The sequence below is a fragment of the Anser anser genome (genome assembly GCF_964211835.1).
Source record: "Anser anser genome assembly, chromosome: 5".
NCBI classification, from domain to species: Eukaryota; Metazoa; Chordata; class Aves; order Anseriformes; family Anatidae; genus Anser; species Anser anser.
The window spans coordinates 56,186,317-56,210,772 of NC_139725.1; the positions used below are offsets into that span (position 1 = coordinate 56,186,317).

At 48.6% G+C, this 24,456-nt stretch overlaps 1 long non-coding RNA gene across 1 annotated transcript; it reads right to left on the reverse strand.

Annotated features, from left to right (window-relative positions):
- Positions 1-249: 249 nt before the first annotated feature.
- Positions 250-14,520, reverse strand: LOC310900139. The gene is made up of 4 exons (XR_014584846.1): positions 14,405-14,520; positions 10,553-10,669; positions 2,242-5,340; positions 250-1,479 (listed from the first exon to the last, which is right to left on the reverse strand). It is a non-coding gene; the product is annotated as an uncharacterized lncRNA (long non-coding RNA).
- Positions 14,521-24,456: the final 9,936 nt, after the last annotated feature.

Sequence of the window (24,456 nt, forward strand, 5' to 3'; positions counted from 1 at the left end):
TGCAACAGAGGACATGTCAGCAGTGGATTAAGGTGTAACCATCTCCTTTCTAGAGGATATTGTTCAAATACCTGGAAGCAAAAAACTCCTCCAGGGTTCTTACTCCTTCCTTGTGTCCTGGATTCACCTTTCAAGCCCAGGTTCATTTAATCCTGCTCCGTGAGCTAGAACAGCTAGATTGCAGCCTATATCCCGTCTGTCTCCCAGACATTTTAAAGCTTGAATAAACACCCAGGATCCTAGTAAAGTGCAGTACGCCATCGCACCAAGGACAAAACACCCAACCCTCCTCCCAGCGCTGGCTCTCTCCTACAGTGAGCTTTTACTGCACAGGCGATGTGTGTAAGAGCTGGCAGCAAGCTGTGGCCAGGTCTCTCCTGCCCACCTGCATGTGCAGCCACCCCATTTCTCGACAAGTCTTTTCCAGCATGAGCCACTCCAGCTCCTGAAGAGCCTCATTTTTGCTTCCAGGAGAGAAGTACAGGCAGTTTGTGCAGCTGCTGGCAGCGCAGTCAGAGCTGGGCCATGAAGCGACTCCATGCCCGGCTCTGCAGAAGAAGACAGGAAGAGGTGGGAGGGAAGACCTAGGGAAGGACAGAAGACAAGTCTAGAAGTCACAGCTGTACCTTTCCTATACCACGCACCCCGCTCTCACAAACTGCTCAAGATTCAAATGTAAAAGCAGACCAACTTGTTCAGACTCAGTAGTCTCGCAGATGCTGAGAAGGCACAAACCCTAGAGAGACCCAGCAAATCTACACAGGATGTGTGGTGTGGGGTAACGTTACACTGTGGGCAACGGCAGAGACATGCTGGGGGGAGATTTGAACAATGAGACATTTGCGGCTTGGTGAATCGTCTCTATTTCCAGTAGACTGAGCCAACACTGCACTCCACAGAGCTCAAATTAGGGCTGTACAAATACCTGATTTTTTTTTTTCAGCTTTGATCCCAAATCAAAATATTTAAAAAAATCAGAATCAGAGCAATCTGCAAAAATCATTTTTGTTATTCTTTTGAGCAACATAGACTGGTTTGAGCCACCCATTCTTCTTCACTTGAGTGACACTACACTGAGAAATACTCACTTATGGACACATTCATTTTGGGACACTGGAAAAAAAAAAAGAAAGGCTGTCTTCTCATCTGCTGCAAATAACTGTGGGAGCATCCCCTCCTTGAGCTCTTCATGGCACGTGGCCGGTGTCCTGGCCTCTTGGCCACATCAAGGTTTTTCCACCATGCAGATCAGAGTCAGGATCACTAAAGCCAGGGCTAAACTCACAAGTACATGGGAGGTAATGGAAATCTTGGAGGGAGACCACAGAAATGGAGAAATCAAGACTGGGCCCACGCCTGGAAGGAGGCCCTAATCTCACTAATCCAAAGACTGACGGGATTTGTACGGACTTGACCCAGGAGTTGCTGCAGGGTGATCGTATGGGAGTCTGTGGTGTGAGGAGGTCAGCACTGGGCCACCTAGGGAAGAGAGTTTGTCAGTAGTGGGCAGTTAACCAAACATCTGCTTTGTAGCAAATGCCCTATTTTAAAATCTCAAGAATGGATCAGATTTCAGTCAAAATTTTGAGTAAAATTTTTAAGAAAGATTTTTAGGACATTCATTTTGGTATTAAAAAAAAATAAAAATTGAGTGCAAGGTTTTCTGAACCACCGTGCATCCTCAGCAATTCCATTCTAGTGATATCAGTTAGACTAGTAAAATAATATCTTTTCAAAAATATTCCTGACAAAAATTCAAATTTTCTGGTGGAAAATTGTCTATTATCATTTTTTTCAGCTTGGCATAGTGACGTGAGCTATTTGCTGTTCTACACGATGAATGTACAGCACAAGTGGGGACACATGACAAATGCATGCATATGGCCTAGTCAACAGAAGAATATTACTTAGAAGAGGAAAAAGCAGATACAAATTTTATTTGCACTATCCGGAGTTGTAGTTATTTTCATGGTGTAATAGGAAGCTAACAATCTGATTTTTTTGAATTAAAACCAAAATTGGTATTTCAGAAAGCATCCTTTAACTGGCGTGCTTTAGAATCTGTTTCAAACTCCTGTAAATTGTAATTGAGTTTTCACTTCCTCTGCAGATCCACAAGTGTCCTCAGGATGGGAGAAGCCACGCTGGTACTCAAATGCCCCAAGGAAGCAGGGAAGAAGGAAAACAAACAAACAAACAAAACCAAACACCACACACTAGAAAAAGGAAAACTCTCCTTACCTGACTGGCTTTCAGTTCTAGTTATGCTGAAGGCTGAAACTAGAAAAATAAACATTGACCTCTTTCACAAAGCTCTTTAAGGTCTCTCAAGGAGGAAAAAAGCCCTATTAAATCTATTTTCACTGTTTCCAGAGCAGCATAATTTCTGTCTCATCAGCAGGCCCTTATGCAAGTCTTGCTTCAGGTGGAGTTTCACAGCTGTGTCACTTAGGAGCTGAGAAGGACCGGTATCTTCCCCTCTCACCATTCAAGTGACATCAGTGGTCACTTAAGGCTTTTTCTTCCAAACACCACCAGGTTCTGGTGTGGCAGCATGGTGTGGGGAGGACAAACACCTCACTCCTTTCCCCTAAAGCATTTCTGGTCCCTTTGCGTAAGACCACTTAGGACCTTTCTTAATTACAGGCACATCATCTCCTCTTCTCCCAGGCGTTGCTCGGGACAGCTTTTAGTGTCCATGCACCTTCTCCCTGGGCACCGAAACGCCTTCCTGGCTGTGACTTGCCTCTCCTAGGACCCCCACCACACCCTGCATGGACCTGGTCCATCGTTTGCTGTGCCTGGGACCACCGAAGGGCTGGGGCTACCACGGCTCATGGTGCCGCTCCCCTTCCTGACACGGGCAGCATGTTGCAAACGTCTTTATATCAGGAGTCCCCCACGCGCGGCAGCAGCTCAGCCTGAATTACGGATAATTTCAAATTACAGAGGGAAGAAAAACATTTAGCAAAATTATGTAACTGAAGTTCAAAAATAGTCTATTGCCATCTGGTTGTGCTATTTTGAAGACCAAAAACCCTCAAGTCTTTTTCAAGCTAACTACACTGTTTGCAAACTCAGCCAATTTTTTTTTTTTTTTATGAAACCTTGAATTTCACAAGCTTGATTTACCTCAGGAATTATTTGAACCAGCTTTGCTTGTGCACAAGTCATATGGCTTTGTTCTACTTCTGCCATGCATATTTTAAAAGGCCCATCACATTCCTGTGAAAGTGTGCACACAATGTCAGGAGACCAAAGAAAAGCAAAGTAATAAAAAGAACAAAAAAGAAAAAAAGGAAAAAAAGAAAAAAAGAAAAAGATAAAATAAATAAAATAAAATAAACCCAAACACTATGGATTAATCTTCTACTCAGACTGAATTTGTCGGACTTTGCACCTGAAGTTATTTGTGCACTAATGATTTAGGTGGATAGCTAAATGTGCAGAGTAGAAACATCTTCACAGCCTAATTTTTGGAAGAAATTGTTTCACCAACCTGTGGTCATAAGGCACAAGCCACCATATGGGCAACCTGCTCCCATGCACAGAAGGGCTCTGGGTCACGAGCATTAGAAACCCAGCAGCTGAGGTCCCCAGCCGGGTATCAGGAGAGAGCTAGAGAAGTGTACTGCCTTTGAGCCTAATTACATAAGGTTAATTTTTTTCTAATTTGCTGCCTCTATATAGACTCGCATTCGCATCTATTGCCTGCCCTGATGTTTGCAGTCCTGGCACATTTTCACCCTTCTCTTCCAAGGCAGGGAAATGGGGCAGTCTCCCAGCACAGACCCTCAGCACCTCTAGAGACATCACCTGCCTCCGCTGAAGCCCACAGGCACCCACATGTAGAGGGAAACCTGGGGTGAGGCAAAGCCTGGGATCGCCCCCTTTACCTCCAGGTGCCTGGCTGAGGCGCTCCTGCAGGAAGCGTGGTCATGGAGCTGCGCTCACAACTGAAGGCAAACATTGAAAGCGCATTATTTAATAGCTCTATTATACTCTTACTCTCTTGGAAGGAGCCATTAGCCAATAGTCAGGAATTCATAAGGTTGTTTCTTCACTGGAAAAATTGAGAATCTAATTCAGATGTGTCCCAGGTGCAATTCTGTTTATTTACAGTGAATGAGTACAAAGCCTAGCTTTGTCAAGCATGGAAGAACAAAACAGGCAACAGCAACAACAAAAGAGCAGATTTCTTTCCTCCTGTTTGCCAGAGGTGCTGTTTTCCAAGGCAACTTACAGTTGCCTGAAGGGGGGGGGGGGGGGAGGGGGGGTGCTGCCACCCTGCCTCCCCCCATCCTCAGTCCCCAGCTGGATGCTCTTGCCCCCTTCTGTGGGAGGTGTAGGATCTGATTGGGCTACCAGGATGTCCATGGAGGAGGTGGAAAGGATGCCAGGTTGCCACGGAAATATCAGTTTCAGCTGCCTGGTGCTGCACCCCATCAGCAGGTCTGGCTGCTTCCAAGCACCCCTAGCCCTGATGGGCAGCAGAAGCACCTCATCTGCTTTCTGCCTTTCTCAGCCACACCAGGCTAGGACCAATTAATCCCTCTCACCTGGTGCTTGCAGTCCTAAAGAAAAACCCTGCCACTCACCGCTGCCCTGCACCAGGTTCTCACCAGCCTGGGCTCGATCCCTGCTGTGCCTGATGCTCCTCTTGGCCACCTGCCGACAGCACCCACCTGCGCCCACCTTCCAGGGGGGACAACGGTGCTCAGTGCATTTGTCACCCTCCCCAGCTGGTGACTAAGGATGACAGACCCACTCTACTACAAATCCTGCAGCATGGCATTTTTTCAGCCTCATTTTCCACATCTCAGCAGTCCAGCACCCTGCTCGCCACGTCCTTGTCACTCCTGCTCGGGGAGCCAGCTCTCTGCAGCAGCCTGCCAGGTTGTTTGCTCCTTGGGCCGTCACAGCTAATTGGGAAGCTCAATAAAGTATAAGCATTTCGAATTAATCTTCTGAAGACCCATTAGTTAGCCTCTGTCAACACTGAATTTCACTTGAGTCTTACTTGGAGCCTCGCTAACCTAAGCGCAGAGCTCAGCTGGCTCCGTCCTCGCCCTCCCTTGGAGGTCACCGATCGATGATGAATGCGAGCCACTGCGGCACTCGCTCTCCCTCTTCTGTCATCCCGAACGGCAGCCACCCGTGCTGGCCGCCTGCCCTGGCTTGCTGCACACCCGTCCCCATCGTCCCGGGGCAGCTCTGCTCACCGTCCTCATCGGCCTCCTGTACAGGGCAGGTTAGTCAGGGTGGGTCAGGAAAGCAGTGCTTAGAGAATTGGAGGCTTGGCACGTTGTGCTGCTCCAAACAAAATCACGCTGAGGTCAGCTAACAGGTCCAGATGAAAAAAAGAAAAAAAAGAAAAAAGTACTTAAAAAATCTTTACATCAGCATTTCTGACAAAAAGCATCTAAATGGCATTTTCAGTTTGAAATTGCTTGTTTCTTTTGTGTGTGTGTTCAGAAAAGAAAGTCACCAGGGGAAGGAGCACACGGCCAGCCAGAAGTTTCCCTCTCTCCTTCTGTCTCCATACCACGCAGGCTTCGCAGTTCATTGCCCTGCTAGAGGGAAGGGGAGAATCTGAGCTACCCATTTAGAAAACATACGATCAAAACCTGACCAGGCACTTGGGTGCAAGTGCTCCACTACCAGCTGTGGCTCCTGAATTTGTCAGGGAGTTTTTCCTGCAGTCCAGGGCAGGAATTCCCCTAAAACCAGCAGCTCTGTGACAAACCCTCATCCCACTGCTGGCAGAGCAGGCGTTTGCACCCCCCCGTGGAAAATCCCCACCATAACCAGGTGTCCGACTGCCTGGGTCCAGCTTCTCTCAGAAGCTCTTCTAGCTCTATCTGCCTTTAAAGGCAGGATTTTGGTTTAGAAGGGAATTACATTTTCTTTCTGATTTCAGGCTGGATCTCGTGCACATCAGCTGCGTGCTCCTGACCAATTGCTTCCCTCTGTAAGGCACCATCATCGCTTCCACTGGTAATTAGGATGGATGAGAGGCAGTTAACAGTGCAAAGGTTAATGGCAATGCAATTCACAGTACAGCACGGGCAGCGCAATGGCAAATGGACTCATGTAGGCACGCGCTCGTCTGTCAGCTCCCCCGCCAAGCACCCCTCCCTGGCGAAGGTCTGTGGGTGTGCGATGCCATCTTCCCTTAACCACCCTGGGAGGCACTCAGCAGGGTGCCCCAGCCAGAGCCCTACCTGCCCTGCACCCCCTCAGCACCCCGAGGGGCTGAGCTGCCCCTGGAGGGACCTCTCTCTTAACCAGCTGTACCAAGAAAGCCTTGAGACCCTGTTTTGGTGCCTAATATTAGCTGGGGTGATCCCAGCCATACACAAGGCTCAGTTTCCCATCTTTCCTCACTACCCCCTTCTCCCCCTCCCCAGGTAGGTAGGACAAAGGAGGAAACCTTAGCACATGGGGGCTGGATAAAGCATGAAAACAGCAGCTGCAGTGCCAAACGCAGGTAATGCAATCTCCCTGCTCCCACCCACTCCCTGCTTTACGCACCAGAGAACTGTGTAAGCTCTCAGCCATCAGCACAGCGTGCCCCCACACCCCCTCATCTTACCGTCCACCACGGCCTCCCCCCCTCTCTCTCCAGCAGCTTTCAGAAGCTCTGGCTTTCATGAAACCCCCTCCCACACAATGAGCCTTGCCCCCACTTTTCACTTCTGGATGAGGATCGTTCTGTTTGGCTGCACTGACACAACCAACCTACTTTCTTCAACCTAATGTACCAAGGGGCTCCAGCACTGGGCTCCTTTTGTGAGCTACCCATCTCCCAGCATCTACATCTGCAAGCTGTCAAGGCTTTCTTTGCAAGCCACAGAAAATATTAAATAGGATGGGGGCAATGTTCCAGTTCTGGAGGACTTTATAACGTAGTTACCAGAATGATTTCCAGAGAACATTGAGCTCAGAAAGGCAGCAGCCACCACCTACTCTGTAACCTCCGACCTGCAAACCGGAGCTTTGGAGAACATCTGTGAGAGAGGCTATTTCATCCACCTTCACCAAGAGGCACAAGAGTCCTACCCTGGTGTAAGCTGTTAATAATTGGGAGAAATTTTGCCTGTGCTTTCTAAAGTAGCAAAATTTCTGGAGAGATCTGCTTGTTCAGCCTGAAAGCCTTGGATTGGGATACAGGATATCCTGAGACAGTCTTGGGAAACGTGGCATGTTCAGCAGGTTGCACCACTGGTCATGGGAAAGTTGCAGGAGAAGTCAGGCTTGAAACAGGTTTCACATGGTGGGACCATGGGCTCGCAAGTGGTATTTTGGGGAAAAAATAAAGTAAGAAAGGGGAAGAGCAGAAAATACTGATATTTCATTTTCTAGCAGTAGGAGCACTGTGATGTGGGCACATGCTCAGTTCATGGACACGCCAGGACTGCATTCCCTTGCTCACCACATGCTGAAGCTTTCATTTTGCTTTGCAGCATAGGAAGAGAAACTCTCATGGTGGTTTGATGGACTCATTTCTTTAAGAGTTACCTGGAAGAACGTGTATTTCTCAACCATCAGCCCAACTACAGTGGCAGTGGCCCTCTAAGGGGACAGTCACGATAAGGAGATTAGAAGGCCAATCCATTGGTGTGCATCACAGGTTTCTCACACAAAAAAAAAAGCCTCTTATGACATCCTTCAGAATGTATAGAGATGGAAACCAAGGAAGAGGTGAGCCTACCTACCACACAAAACATCTTTGAGTTGTCTGGAACCATCCACCCAGATTTGGCTGAGCAGTGCCAGTTATGCAGCCTGAGATGCCAGAGCTGCTGTTCTTCTGTGGCTGCCAAAGGCTGGAAAGAGGTCATCTTGGAGGTAAAGCATCCTGTTGAAAAATGAGCTCTTGGAGGTCCTCTGTGCCGGTATTGATATTACCTGCATGTCAGTGTGGGCAGGATTTAACTTTTCCCTCATGACAAGAAGGAAGAAAGTCTGGCTGCTGTCAGTAGTTCAGAGACTGCAGTGAAGTTTCCCAGATGGTCAGCAGGCTTAAGGGAAAAGAGTTTCTAAACAATAAAAAATAAGCAAAGTAGGCTCTAGTATTCCCACTTCCCTTCCACCAGCTCTAACATGGTGTGTGTACAACCTGCTCCTCTAAGAGTGCCCGGTGACCCTGGCGCAGGCATCGCCCCACGCCAGCCAGGAGCTAATTGCACAGGGCTCCTTCAATTGTCCCAGACTGGACCTCGCCCACAGGTTGGCCAAAAGCCCAGGCATGGAGCCTGCTCTGCTTTCTTTGTGCTGACTTGGCCCACAGAGGGGTGAGAAGCCCATTTTCCAAGGCCTGGGCACAGCCTGTTTTGCTCCAACACAGCCTCTCCCCAGTGCTGGCAGGTGACCATGGAGCAGACGCCCTCTGCCTGCCACCTCCTGGGCAAAGCCTTGGGAAGCCTGGCCATGCTCTGCTTTAGAGAAAAGCTTCCACACCTACAAATTGCATGAGGAGCAGTTAATGACCGAAGAAATGATAACTGCAAGGGAGACACAATGTCCTTACTGTGAGCTGATGGCATCACCAGACAGTTTGTTCCGAGCTGTCAAAGACAAGATCGCATTTGCTGCCAAATGCTCAGGGGCTTGGGAAAGTCCTTTTTTTTTGGGTGCCTGCCTTGTGGAACAGGATCATATCGGAGATGGCCTTGATATTACTCCTGCCACAGAGACATAGCGGGGTCGGTGGGCAGAGCACGCGGCAGAGGGCCTTGGTTGCCCCTGCGAGAGGAGATGATCAGGAAATATGAGAAGGGAGGCAAGTTGGACTCCTGCCCTGTTCTGATTCTTTGTGTATGAGAGGCTGGATGTGTTTTGTTTTCTGCTTTTTCTTATATAAAAAATACCAAACATCAAGTTGTGTTTTGGCAGAGGTCTACACGGAAGATCTAGAGAAGCAGAGTGGGAGGTTTTGCAGCTTCTAGTGAAAGGGGGAAAGGAGGAGGTGTTGAACTGCAAAGATTTTTCTCTTCCAACTGTTGGTTAGGAATGGAGTTAGATAAATGTTAGCTAAATACAGACTGCTTAAAACATTTTGTAGGAAAAGCAATTCTACGCGAAATTCGTCAGCTTTTACTTGCACTGTCATAATACTATTAGTTCTCCGGTGAAGAAAAAACAAACAGGGTAGACAAGACATGAATTGCTAATGTAAAAAAGAAAAAAAATTTTTTTTTTTTTAAACCATTCCCACACAACAAAGAAGTTGACTGAGTGCCCATTTCTCCTTAGCTTTCTACATTCTTTGCTATTTCTTCCTCTTGCCATAGGAGAAAGGAACACATGTGACTTACCCTTACAGGGCAGCCTCACCATCCACATACGGGCAGCACACAGGACCATGGGGATTTCTGGCCCTGCCATCGACAGGCATCTGGGAGATTCAAGCATACAGTCCTATCAGAACTGGTTTCTCAGCTCTAGAAATGGAGAGGAGGATTGGAGCCTCTTAGATGGAAGAACAAGAAAGTAATGAACCTTCGAGGCAACCTGGCTGGAGGAAGAGGTCCCTGTGTTTGAGGGACACCATGCAAGAAAAGACCAGAAATAGATGCAAGACTCTTGATGTGGATTATGCTGTTGAAAATCATCCAGCACTATCCCTAAACAAAAAGGGTGCAATGAAGAAGATAGAGACAGGTGCTGCTATGTCCTCAGAGACATCGTTACAGCCAGGTCATAATAAAACACAACACCTCTCACAAGGAAGGTGACTGTGCAAGTACAGATAAGGATGAAATAAGGAACATCACTGGGCCACATGGAATTGCTTTGTGAATTAAAAATAAAGACAGGAACTTTGCCAACAAATCATTTTATGTTAAAAAAGATAATTCTTACCCTTTTCCCCAAGAAATGTTAGAAGTGAAACATATTACCAGATGAAGTTTCTCATAATTATAAAGAGCTTGTGAGCATACAAGGCCTCTCAAGATAATATTGCCAGGAATGCAAATATTCCCCCCTCCTCCCTTCCCAAGTAATTTTATTAAAAAGACAAGCAAGCAAAACCCTTCTAGCACATGCAAAAAAACTTGAACTTCAGCCCCCAAACCACTTATCCACGTAGGAACCAGTTCTTGGTAACGTATGCCAGGCACACACATGTGAATACTGCAGAGTCTTATGATTTCCTGAAGACAGGAGGTAAAAGGCAAAAATTATGTCAAAATAACATAGGAGAAGCCCTCGTGAAAATAAGCAGGCTGCTCCAAATGTCCTCACTATTAATAGATAGGAGAAAAAACACTGATGAAAATGTGCATCCAACTGAACCTGTAAGAGATCAACTTGAGAAGGGCTGAGCATTATTGACAGGTTTGCCCAGGAGCGTGAGGTGGCAAGCACAAAAAGCTACGTGAGAGCTCTTCCAGACCTCAGAGACCTACAAGTGAACCGGCTGCAACTGCAGTGACTCAATCAAAACTGACACAGAAATAACTCTCTAGCTGTGAGGGACAAAGCAAATATTACTTAGACCTTTTACTTATTATGTTGAATAGATGTCACTTGAAACAAAACTCACTTTTGTCAGCACAAAGATGGAATTCGGTATTATTCACAACCTTAGAGGGTTTCAAAGCAATTTCCAGCACAGAGAAACATACCAGGATAAAATTCCTTCTACTTTCTTCCAGCAGCTCTGTAAAGAAAGTTTCAGAACATTAATACATCTCCACAGCTGAGCCTGGGAAAGGAATCTAACCCTAAATATGGGAAAAATATGTTCAAATTTTTCTCTGTACAGAGATTTAAGCTACTATAACAACTGTGATGGAAACATGCAGTTGCCTGTTTCAAGGCAATTTTTCTTGCAAAACAGCAGAGCCCACAGCACTGTCAAGAACAGGCTTTCAGTGCAACTTGGGTTTTGTTCTATTCTTGCATTGACTGTGTTTTCCACATCATTTAAACAAATGGAAGAACAGCAACTATCATGTGTCGTTATTACATTAGCTTTTAGGAAGTCTTTGACAGGGCAGATGGAGACTTTCCATGGTAGATATTCTCCAGCTTTAGAGCAAACTGGGTCACACTGAAGGTCCATCTAGTCCTACGTCCTGGCTCCAACAGCAGATGCTCAGGGGAAGAGCACAGGAACAGAGCATGCATACAGTGATTTCTTTTCCCCACCAGATATACTTTCCTCATTCCCTGCTCCAAACATCTGTGGATCAACGTCTTCTTGAGCCAGAACACCATCTTTGTAATTAACTGGCATCAATGGAATTTAATTTTCCGTGGCTATCTACTCACTCTGTGAACTGTCGTTAACTTCCATCACCTATAACATCCTCTAGCGATGCAATCCACAGCAGAACTGTGTGGCAGGGGAAAAATTCCAGCCTCCTGATAATTACACCTGATGATCTTTAGTTCCTGTACTAAGAGAAGGGTATGATCATCCTGCAATTGACTCTTCCACTGCCTCGCATGATTTCATAGACCTCTACATACATCTAGAGAAATCATCCAGCCACCAAATGTGGTCTCCATTCATGAATGAAGGAGTGCTCAGTGCTACCACTGGATATAAAAATCAAATGTTTCTCTTTCTCTGAGCTGGAATCAACACTTCTCTGAAAGAAGTGGTCTTTTTCATGTCCCCTAGTTCCAGGTTTGAACTAGGTCTGAACAGGGTCTGGAGAACAAGTCTTACGAGGAGCGGCTGAGGGAGCTGGGCTTGTTCAGCCTGGAGAAGAGGAGGCTCAGGGGCGACCTCATCGCTCTCTACAGTTACCTGAAAGGAGGCTGTAGAGAGGTGGGGGTTGGTCTGTTCTCCCACGTGCCTGGTGACAGGACGAGGGGGAATGGGCAAAAGTTGCGACAGGGGAGTTTTAGGTTGGATGTTAGGAAGTACTTCTTTACCGAAAGGGTTATTAAGCATTGGAACAGGCTGCCCAGGGAGGTGGTGGAGTCACCATCCCTGGAGGTCTTTAAAAGATGTTTAGATGTAGAGCTTAGGGATATGGTTTAGTGGAGTACTTAGTGTTAGGTCGGAGGTTGGACTCGATGATCTTGAGGTCTCTTCCAACCTAGAAATCTGTGATACTGTGAACTACATGGGCAGTAATCTGGGCTTATCTAATAGCTTCTATCTCCTGAATGATAAACAGGATGTAACAGCATGCAGGCAACCTAGGTTAAGCCACTTAGGAGCAAACAGATCTTAAAATCAGGAAAAAAAAAGCCAGTATGTCCTCAGATCTCCTAAAAACAGGATTCCTTGAGGATTTCTGATGCATTTACTTACCTGGGCAGCAACTTTCCTAAATCTGGTGGCTTCATTCTCAGTATAGAGGGCACTTTTTTTTTTTTTTGCTAGATCAGCAGAGTCCAGCACCCCCAGGGCACAGCTACAGCTCTTTAGCAATAGTGCAATAGGCATAGGTCAGAGCCTTAGAAGAGAGGTGAGTCTAGCCAACAGCTGTTAAATAGCTTTTATTGAGAATGCCTGCAGCAGATGTTCAGAATAAAATAACAAAAGCTGCTGAGATTTTAGAGTAAGTACTCCACTGCTGTGCAAACAGCACCAGGGAGAACTGTCATGGGTACACCCTGCAAAAGCTGGACAACAGGACCTCTAAACCAACCCCATTATAGGCAAACCCCAATGAAAATCAGCCCAGTGTGATCCTTACAGCAACAATAGCAGTGGTTTTATAAGGGAACACTTCATTAAAATTAAAAGAATTGGGTCATTACAAAGCTGGCTGGAAGGAACAAGCTCTGCCTGCTGCCCGTGGCAGGTGAGACATGTAAGGATGACAAAAGGGTAGATTGAAACTTACCAGGAGCATCAGGACCAAAAAGATCTCAAATATCATGATCCCCACAGTTTGAACAAAACGCTTAGACACTGCTTTATTTTTCTGGCTTGCTATAACCTCCTTATTAGATTTTTGGGCTTTGGCATGCCCCAGACCTGTGTCCCATCTCATGACAATCACCAACAGAGATGCTGCAATGAAAAGCGTCTCAGCTGTTCACACAGCTGCTTAATCCATATAGTCAGAAAGGCTTCATTTTATGTAAAATTGAAAGGAAACAAAAAAAACAAACAAAAAACAACACATTAAATGTAATCTTAAAAAGACACCTTTCTGAGATTGAAACAGTGCATTAAAGCTACTTTTACTTTGTTTTGTGCTGCATGGTACAGCACTGGAAAGAAAAGGGATACAAGTGTTAAAGCAATTTCTACTGGAGACTTATATAACTTCACAGGGTAACATTGCTAGACAACTTCATGCAGTAGTTTACAGACTTGTAAGCTTTTTAATAGCAATCCAAAATTATTGTCTCTTAATATCTCCTGACTTTGGAGGAGCCTTGCCAGTTTTTAATCAGCCAGGAAATCTGTTTCTTGGGCTCATTCACAGAACATTTTGAGCATCTCTGGCAAAACATTGGCTTCAACAGGAGTAGAAGAGTTTACTCTGAAATAAACTCAGAAGTAAACATATAGACAGCAGTAATGAAAATTCCTGGAAAATTTAATTTCTGCGGGGACACAAAACAAAAGAGGAGGTCTTGTTTCTCTGCAAACGGTCCCAGAACTGACCAACAAAGAGTTGGTGCAATGGGTCTGCAGCAGCCTGAGCAGCACATAAATAAACAGAAAGAAAAATAAAAAGCTGGGTTTTTGTTTGTTTTTACTTCCTGAGGATGTGACCCTACTCTAAAATAAGCACATAGAGCATTTGGGGCAGGGCTTCTTGCTAGCAGCACCGCTGAGACAGAAGCCTGCTGCAGCCACATCTCTGTTGTTGCTTCCGCAGGTACTTGGTGGGGAGGGAAATAAATGCTGGAGACTCTAGAGCAAAAGCTGCTTGAAGGAAGGCCTCAAAGCCCAGGTATAGAAGCTTGGGGCCCCCTTACATGGTCTGACGTGAAGAACTGACAAGAAGGGCATCAGACCCAACGTGCAGCAGCCGTCACACCACACAAATGCCTCTACAGCCAGCTGGGGAAGAAGGCTCAGGCCTGGCTTTGAAGCACTTCAAAGTTCCAGTAGTGCCAAAACCAAGGGGTGCAAAAACCATAAGTTCTCAGAAAACCAGGAGATTAAAGAGTAAAAGCAAGCTTCCAGCATCTCATCTAATAACTTCAGACCCCTGCAACTTCAGGCTACCGCAGTGAGGGTGCTTCCCATCTCAGGGGGTCCTGCCGCAGCACTGCGCTAACAAGTCTGTGCAGCTCTGATCCCAGCTCAGCCTAGAGTCATCTTCCCACCCCAAGGCCCTCTGCTCCAGCTGCCCTCTCACTCAGAAGATGTTATGAGCGCTGTACGCTTGCACACACCCACATTCAGCTTCAGTGCCCCTTCCCTCCAGCTTTCCTTGCCCCTGCAGGGAAACAGAGAAGCATCACCCACCTGGGAACGAGGGATGACACAGCTCACTTCACCCTAACGCATTCCCAAAGCACAAATTCAGTGTTTCAGAGATGCCTTCCGGTTGGTTTGCTTTAACAATACCACATACAGCTGTGGAAAAAAACAGCACTCTGGGCTCTGAACCTCTTTAAGGAATTTTGTTAGCTTACATGCTCCAGCTGGAAGTCATTGACTGATCAGCAATGTTTTCTTATCATTAAGATCAGCTTAGCAAATAGCCTTCAGGATCGCTCAGTGGCACAAAAAGAAAAGTAGGGAAGGGATTTCACCTGCTCTGTATCACTTCTCACCTTCCCAAAATAACAGGGCTTTCGCGAGCCCTTTCCTGTGGGGCCCTGTGCTGCTTGCTGTGGGTTCCCACTGTGCTGTTTCACAGGTTCCCCATGCAATGAGAATAATCCTAGAATAATGATTTCTTGCTGGGAGGAAACGAGGAGGTCTCTTGGCAGGGCTGTTTCACGGGTTACCCACCCAGCAGATCACCCACCACAGATCACACCCTGCATCTCCATCCAGAGGGGTGAAACCTCACTCGCCTCTTGGCTTTGGACACAGCTGGGTTGTCTGTGCCCTGTTCCCTGCCCCCTGTTAGGGAATAACTCAGCAAACAGGGCCAAGCTTCCTTCTGTTCACCTCCCACGCCACTGCTTTGAATGACGGTATGGAGGGACTCTGTTAGCCCCAGACTTTCTTTAGAGAACAGATAAAGCAAGAAGAAAGTTCATGCAACCACTGCTTTTCCCTTTTGATAGCCCATTTCTCCAGCACTGGCAGCAAAGATAAAGGGAACTCTACAGGGAAGAGATTTGCGCTGAAGAATATTTCTGAGTCACTGATCAGTGAAGGAAATAAAGGGCCTTGGAGCATCTTGCTCGCTTTAAAGAAAGAAAAAGGATCATTGATTTTATTGGGACTCCCCTAGGCAAAACAGCTACCTAAAGTACAACATATTTTTATTGTGCCACTAAGGAATGCGTGCTAACATTTATAAATTTTCCTTTGAGGAGCCTATCACTCGGCTGCTTTAAGTAACTTTGTGTAATACAAAAATCTTTAACCCAGACACTGCTGGCATCTAGAAGATGCCTGCACAGACAAGGGGGGCGTTTGGGTTGAAAAAGCTGTCACCAATGAGCCTCCTCCTCACCATGAGGCTCAGCCGCATGGTCCCCAGCTAGTCCCCAGTTTCTCGGTGGGACTGGGAGCTGCAGCGTGGTGGCTCAGGGCTGCTGGAGCCCCCTGTGCTGAGCTTTTGGACCACTGCATCCTCTGCACGGAGCAGCTGTGCTGAGCCAACGGCGGGGTAAAGCTTCCAGAGAGGTAAGCAGCGCAGGAAGATACATCTTACTGCAGCAGCTGACGTGTTGGAAGGAGAGGACAAACCCAGGCCCAGAAGGTCTCTGTCTATTTTCTGTGATTGTGGTCATTTTTCTCACAAGGATGGAGCCTGCGGAGGCTGCGGAGAGCACGGAGAGCTGCTGTCTGATCTGCTGGGCACTGCTGAGCTGCACTCCATTACACTGCTGCTGCAACAGGAGAACTCACTTGTCAGGCCACACGGTCATTAAAAGCTGTCTTTTGAAATAGTTTGTTTTTTTTTTTTTTCCTGTAGACTGAAGGAAAGATTCTCTGTCTCTTTCAGTACGGGAATTAAAGGCAGGAAATAAAGATTGCAGCACCCACCTTCAAAAGAAGCAAAAGAAAGTGGTTCTTCAGACACCAGGTGACTGTGTGGGACTCCTCGCTGCATGTTTTGGATGCATTCAAGAGGAGCCTGGAGAAGTTCCTGGAAAAGAAACCTGCTGGGGATTGCTGCATGCTCGCTACAAGCCCCGTTTAGCTCAGGAAGCCCCCGAGCAGAAAATGGTTGGAGGCTGGAGAAGTGTCTGATGCTTTCTTCTTGCTCTCCTCTCTGCACATCCCTTCATGATGGCTCTCAGGGACAGGATGCTCGCTAGATGGACCCATGGTCAGATCCTCCATAGCCACATTTATGCTCCTTTAAAACAAGCCACACTGATCCAAATCATCTTTGCACCAGCATGACAGTGTCTGTTCATTGGGACCAAAATAAACTACGTGGGACCCGTGTAAAGGAAAGGCTGAGGAATGCAGGAATTTAAAACAAGCAGCGAGCAGAGAAGCCAGCTCCCCAGAGCAGCCATGCCACGGAAAGCAACGTTTTCCTGTGACTCTGTGATTCTCTGCATGATCCCTGGCCACCCCTTTGCCCCTGCACCCCGGTGGGGATGGCTGCAGCTGGCCAGCTCCTGGACCAGGAAGGACGCTGTCCCAGGAGGAGACCCATCTGCGGGGACATAGGAATGGAGATAGGAAAGGACCAGATGCTGCTGAGGCTGAGGGCCTGCTGTCCCCTCCTGATGGGAGCCCTGTGTGTGTGCACGGTGCCTTTCTCACCCGTTTCTCTAGGAGCAGCAGCCCGGGTGGAGGAGCAGGGAGCGGGCGGATGCACAGAGTCCAACCGTACAGCCAATCCCAGCCATAAACACTGACAAAATACAGCTTCAGGATGCTTTTTCCCCCCCATGTTTTGTTAATAGCAGCATCAGCAAGTTTCTACTGCTGTCCCATGTGCTGCCCTGCAGAGCCAAGCTCTCCTGGCCCCCCGAGGCAGCAGAGCACTGTGCCCATGTGGAGGCACAAAGGGAGCATGGTGTTTGAGCATGGGCACATCAGGGACAGCTTGCTCGGTCCTCAGACCTTTGATCCTCCCTCAAGATCTTTCAGAAAACCCAAGGAACAGCAGTGATTAACACAAACCACTGCCTGGACATGATCAATCGAGTCGTGCTGACCTGAAGGGTGTAGCGGAGGAAGCCAGCCACCACTCACCCCGGTGTCAGAGCGGCACAGGTCTGTCCCTGCGCCGTGGTGAGTCCCACCAAGGCCACCGAGCGTGAGCAAAGCACAAAATCCAGCCAGCAACAGGCAGTCAGTCACAAGAAAGCATCTTCCTGGGGGCTGTTGACATTATTATTCTAGATCAAGAAGCAAATCCTACGTGTTAGTTACTTAGTAGATGAAGTTACCATGCCAACTCATATACTACCCTTTTTTTTTTATTATTATTATTGCAAGAGTAGGCAGCGCTCCCTTGAGATTTCACAAAAGGGGAGGAAAAATGTCAAAGTGCCAAGAATATAATGGAATTTCTAGTCTCAGCCCTCTTCCCCATAGATCTGTTTTTCAGCACACATCCCTCTCCTTCTCATGGCAGCAGCGAGGCTAAGCCAAGAGACTCCCCGAATGGTAATTTAGAGGCCAGCCCACTGTATTGTGGTGCTACACTTCAGCAAGGCACAGCTCTCTGCCCCCGCTTTGCACCGTTTTCAGGGAACTAATGCAAAGAACTGGTGCCAAATGATTGCACAGCCTTCCCCCAGCCTCTCCTCGACTTCTCCGCACTTCTTCCTTCCTTCAGTCTCTTTCCTGTCTTTCCATTTGTCTTCCTTTCCTCTGCTGGAAAGATCCTTCTTTCTGCCATTCACCTTCATTTTCTTCTCTTTTGTCTTTACTTGTTTTCCCTCTCAGAGTGGATTATGTTTCAGAGCTGAAAGCCTGCCTGAATTTCATGCACTTTGCTTTCTCCCTTGGGACTAAGAGCCCCCAGCTCCAGGAAGCGTGGTGCTGCAGCCTCTCCTGGGGAGATGGGGCTGTGAAGGATGTCAGGATGGAGAGGGACTGCGGGAAGAGGCTGCGGGGCAGAGGGCTGGCCCCACTGCCCTCTGTGATGGTTGTGTCCCTGGGGGCCCCTCCGCAGCCAGACCTGCCTGCCAGCCAAACATCACCTTGGCTTACTCCTGCCGTGGGACTGGAATGCAATGGGGATTTGTGGTGGGATGGGGGCAGGGCAGTGCCAAGGCAGGTGCCGGCAGTGGATGGCTCCCTCTTCCCATCCCCAGGACATCAGGTGGCTCCGTGTCCACCCTGTGCGTGCAGGAGATGCCACCACAGCCAGGATGGGGACCCTGTCTGACGAGGATGCTGGTGGTTGCTTCCTACACATCTGGGAACCTGCGTATGGGTTTGTTTGCTGAGGATCATGGTTCATGAGAGGTTATGGAAGACCAAAAAAAAGGTGTATTGAGTGAAATGCAGCCACTGCTGGCACGGCCTCCTGGCACCAGCCCGTGCGTGCTTGGCACAGCGCTCGGCTGGAGCAGCGCAGGAGCCACTTGTGCCCGTACACCCGATGGCTGGTGGTGTCAGCACTGCCGCTTGTTTGGGTGACAGGTCCTCACCAGGGTGGCGAGGGGGTGAGGACAGCTGGGGGAAGCTGTGTGCCCGCAGGGGAGCAGTGGGAGGACATGGCCCCAGCTGCTCGCTGCTCTGGCAGCCGCGGTGAGCAGGGAGCATTGCCACCACCTTCACGTCTTGCTCCAAAACTCACACCCCTGGCTGCACGAAGATGCTCTGATCCAGGATTTACTTACCTTCATCCTCCAGAACCCCAAACATTTCACGCAGACCTTTGTACCAAGCAGAGGTTCTCCTAGGACTCGCCTTGCAGCTTTTTACCCCGCTTATTCGTCCACAGCCCTGGTCAGCTAGGGTCAAGGCTGTGATATGGGTTGTGACTCAGCAGCTGGCCATGGCCAGCACCAAACAGGATACATTAATTTGTCCTGGTCAACATCCAAGGCCAGGTCCTTTTTCTTATCTTGCTAACAATCTTGGCTGCTGACCATTGTATTCAAACGCCACCAGGCGCGGTGCAGCCAGGCCACCCAGAGGTGCTCCTCGGCTTTCCACGGACAAAATTATATTCTAATTTATTAAGTTCTAATATCATGCGATGTATGTTGAAGCTTGGCTTTTTGTGATCAGCTTTCCCACATCCACTTGACCTTTGCTGTTACCAGCAGACCCCACAACGCATGCAAGTTTGAATTAACAACCCATAACGGGGCTTCTTCAAAGTGCCCGGTGGCCACCAGCTCTGCTCCCCCTGGGGCTGGCGGGTGTGCAATAAATACACAGTGATTTCACACCAGAATACAAGGAAAGTTTTAAAAGTATCAGCCTCAAGCAGGAGCAATCCTTAGGCATCGCTGAGTTTGCGCACAGGAACAAGGACTGTCCCCACACAGAATGCTGCTGGATGGAGGGATCGGAGGCGATTTGAGGAATTACACAAGCACAATTACTGGCTTGCACATAATGACCTGAATCACAGCCTGGGGGTGGGCTGGGGTTATTTTCACCCCCTCACCGTGCCCCAGCGTGGTGGGTTGGAAAATACAAGGCAATGTGTAGCAAATCTGAAACCGAACTGCCCCTGCACTGAGTAACTCGGAGCCATCGCAGCTGGAGAAGGGGGTGAATTGTGTTTTGGAGTACAGTCTTGAAAAGAAAACAACAAAAGCCCAGAAAAGTTTAATGTGGAAATTTGAACAGGCTTGCTGGCTGTATTCTTTCACTCTGATCAAAGTCAATAAAACACTAGAAAGAAGTGCTTAATAGGTCAAAGAAGAGGAAACGACTGATGTTCCTCTGTGATGTGGTGCAAAGATAATTACCACCAAGCCAAACACACTTCAGCATCAGTTTAGCAGATGAAGCCAGAGAGAAAATTAAAATGCAGGAGGCAAAATGCGCAATAGCCACAGAAGCAATACAAATTTGGCTTCGTTGTTTATCCCTTGATTCTTTAGCAGGCTGGGGACGAAATTTGTGTTTGGATTTGAAATGAGAGCTCTCGGTCTGATTGCTACTTTGCAGTCAGAGAGGGGGAGGATTTATACACCTTTCCCCCTCAGTGTCATGTTCTCTCATCCTCATTCTCCCCTTCCAACTAAAGGACTCCCGAATGGCTGATTAGAAAACAAGGAATGCAGAAAGATGGAGGAATGTCCTTGGAGCTTAGTTAATTCAAGCACATCCAAGTTTGCTTTTCTGGAGAAACGCTAGAAATGGCCTAAAATGCAGGTTTCTCTCTAAGGGAGGGCTGAAGTCTGAGTCAGCTGGAGCTGCTTGGTAACAGCACCTATAGATTCCTGCAAAACCCTGGCTTTTTTGGTGCAGAGCAGCAAACCAAGAGATGCAGAGTGGGAATGCCACTTTGTGTGCTGCTGCTGGGACAGCACCCCGTGGGGAGGTGATCCTCACCACCCCAACCTGATCGCAGACGGGGGCTGGATTCTCCAAATAGCTTCAGCCGGGGAAAAAACAATCGCGTTTTAGGGCTGGGCTTGGTGAAGTTGTCTCCTGCATTTTAATCGTCTCTCCGGCTTCATCATTGCCCGTCACCTCCTGCCCTCCACTTCTGCCTACAGGTAGCTGAGAGCAGAACAGAGATGCGCAGGAAGATCAGCCAACATTTCACATATAATATTATTATTATTTTTATTTTTTTTAAGAACAAATGAAAATTTTCAATCTGATTGAGTCACAAATGGATTTTTCTCCCAAATTTCTAGCTGGGCAGCCAGGCGAGTGGGCTGCCCCATGGTGTGGTGCCCACCTGCCATCGGCGCTGTGGCTCCCTGCAGGGAAAGGTGTCCCTCCAGGAAGGGACGGTGCTCAGAGCCACCCAGAGCTGGGGCAGGCTCCATGGAAACAGGCAGAAAGCTCAGCTCACTCCCGTCTGCTGATTTCACCGTTAATTATTTTTCTTTCCCTTCCCTTTCTGCCCCTGCAGCAGCGGTGGGAAGCCCATCTGGTGATGGCTGCGTCGAGAAGCAGTGAGGGTCCCAGACCTCGCCCTGGTGAGAGGTCCTTACGCCTGAGGACTGGGATGGCAGCAGGGTCTGCTCCGGGCTGGCAGGACACAGGGACATGGGCAGATGGCCCTCTGAGACCTCCACCCTGCCTCTGTGAGTGCTGGGTTCCTCCCCTCCCGGCTGGGCTGAGAGGAAAGCTGGGTCTTCAGTCTGCACCATCGTTCACTTCCATGCCTGCAACATTTGCTGGGCAGGGCCAGCCTGAGTTTCAGACCCAGCAGTAGGTGATTTCTCACCAACATGACTCAGAGAGTAAAATAAAAACGACTGTGTGCTTTAATCCTCCTCAGCTCGCCAGCACTAGAGCCTTGCAGAAGGAATGAGAGAGGGAAACGCTAGAGGAGGATGAAACCTCTGCAAGGCTTCGTAGGAAGGGAGCAAATCTGCTTACCCCATGTACGTGCACACGTGTGAACACACCTGCATGTCCATGCAGACATGTTAAATTACAGCAGGCTTTGGGGTGACACAGTGGCAGTCCCAGGGAGGGGACACCCCGCCCGGCCACCCCACCAGGGCATCCCTCCTCCCAGCTCCCTCCTCTGCAGGCTTTTGTTGGCACATGGACACACACGACTGATGGTTACATCCAGTTTTTGATTTACACCAAAGCTTTTACAAGCTTTTTTTTTTTTTTTTTGGTTACATCAAGCTTTTTGGTTTTTCCTTATCCCCTGGGGAAAGCCGATACATGGGCTTTCTTAAAGGGCTGCGTGGAGCTTGCAAATGTCACTGGGAACTGGGTTTTGTGCGGCAGCACCAAAACACCTGGGTATCCGTCATGGTACGGCAGCAGAAATTTCACCAGTGCTGCTGTGCCAGGATGGGTCTGCAGCCCCCACATCGCTGGAGGAAGGCAGGACCAGGGATGCAGAGGCAGGACGAGGGATGCAAGGACAGGTTTGCCAGAGGGTTTGCAGAATGCCTGCCTTCCAAGTGATGCCAGAGGAACCGTCCTGCTGTCTGTGCTGGTTTTGCACCCTGGGGACACGGGCAGGAGGGGCAAAATCCACCAGTGTGTCCACGATTCATTGTGTCCCTGTCAGTGCTTTAAATCAAATTAAACTCTGCGAAAGAAAGAAAGCTGCATTTCTATAGCAGCACCTGTTATGCTACTGCAATTGGAGTTCCTTTACAGCCCTGCACATTAGGAGGTTTCAAAATACGTCTGTATAAATACCCTCTGAGTATAAAAGCCAAAATGCCAGCCAGCCAGTCCTCCTGGGGAAGGCTGTGGGCACACACAGCCAACAGACGCCGCTCGGGGCCGGGATCCCTGGGGTACCGGGGCTGCACGCCCGAGCTGCTTGGTGCAGAGGGGGCATTGAGCGGGGTGCAAGCGAGAGCCATTCCCACCGACCTCCCCGGGAGCTGCTCCAGGGGTCCCAGCATCTTTTTCTACAGGTCTCCAGTTTTCCATGGGGATTACACATTAACAGAAATGAAGGACGAACCAGCAGGGCTTGTTTGTAATAGCATAATTAAACGGACTCTGGTCAGCCAACAGCTCTGCGGGGACAGCCCCGCACCAAGGAGCCCCTGCAGGCGCTCCGTGCCACAACAGATCGGAGCAGTTTCAGAAGGTTTGTGGATTTAGGGTTTATGGAGTCATTGATATGTGAATTAAGCACTGACTGACTGAGACTAACACTTCAAAAGGAGTCATTATGATCTCTATAGAAATATAATGATTCCAGTGACAACATCTTCAATGAGACTTCAGAAACACTTATTAAAAAAAAAAAAAAGTACAGAAATATATATTTAAATAAAGCACTCCTTCTCAGTTGTTCCCAGGCACAAAGGTAAGGAAAATCCATCCTTCCAGAGGTTCAGCCCTGGGGATACAAAAGCTATTAACCAGGCACGGGTAAAATTTTGGAGCACGGTGGGCTGGAGGTGCAGTGAGGCAGATCTTTGCAAGGGAGAAGAACAAGCTCTTCCCAGCACTGACATTCCCATCCCCTGTGGCAGAGGCAGCACCAAGCCCCCAGCTCAGCCCTTGGCCTTCCTGATACGTTTGCAGCACCCAGCGTGGGGCTGTGGCGGCATGGTAGGGGCCTGTGCTCCAGCAGTGGTTTGCTCTTTGCCCCCTAAATGAGCTATGGAGTGCTCTAATTCTGCTTGAGCTGCTAGGGAAGGCTTTATTCCTGCTCAGACCGTGGTCATCTTGAAGGAGAAGCTCTCTGGAGCCAAGCACGGGGCTGGTCCCATGCTGATGGACCAGGCTCCGTCCCACAGAAGCCCCAGCTTTTCCCAGTGCTGTCAAGCCAGTATTTTTGCAAACCTCTAGGGCAGGTTGTGAAGGGAAGCACAACCACTGCAATAACTCAGCAGGTCAAATTAAAGCACAAATTAAAGGACAGCAGCTTCTTCCTGGGGGCGATAAGCTGTGGCACTGCAATCCCGAGGTTGCTCCCAGGGTCAGGGGCTCTGCCGCTGGCCTCGCACGCTGATGCCCCCCCGGCAGAGGCTGAACAGCTCATGCTGGGCTTTTCAGCTTGAGGGTCGGCCCTCCCACATCTCCCCACACGCCCTGCGATCAGGAAGAAAAGTACTGCAGGTGGAGCAATATATTTCAGGAGGCCATACCCACACAGGCGCATGCAGCCTCTGTGCGTGCCTTTGCCTCATCCATCACCGCCGAGGCTGCAAAAAACACCCCGGGCTGCAACAAGTCTCCTCTGCTGGCACCCCTCTCTGCGGGGAAAGGTGACCTCCTCCCAGGGCAGCTGCCCCGCCACACACTGCGGGCCAGGGACTCGGCAGCACCTGATGGGATTTTTTTCATTATTTGTGCAGGACTGGCTTCAATTACATTATCTTTTATCTTCTGGGATTGCAGCGTTGCCTGTGCTTGGATTTCCCAGGGCAGCATCTCTGCTCACACCCGAGGCTGGCTGCGAGCCCTGGTGCTTACCATGACTCCTGCAGTGGGTTAGGGCTTCTTTTTTTCCCAAGTTCCAGCTCTGGGAGGAAGCCGATGGGATAAAGCCATGAGCTTTCCCTCCTGAATAACTCCACACTTCCAGGGAGAAGCGCAGCAATGTGACCTGTGAGTCTGGGAGCCTTAAAAAGCAGAGGGAAGGGAAATGTAGGAAGTGTTTCTAGTTTTCAACATCATTTCTTAAGGAACTGAGGCTTCCATATGCTTGTAAGCTGTATTTTATGTCTAAATGTGTCTTCACACTTGCTCTCCCACCTCCAATACCTTTTGTGCCTTTTAGCCTCTTTAAGGGAAATTTGACCCTGCTTTGGGTGCAGTCCTTAAACCCAGATTGAGCCAAA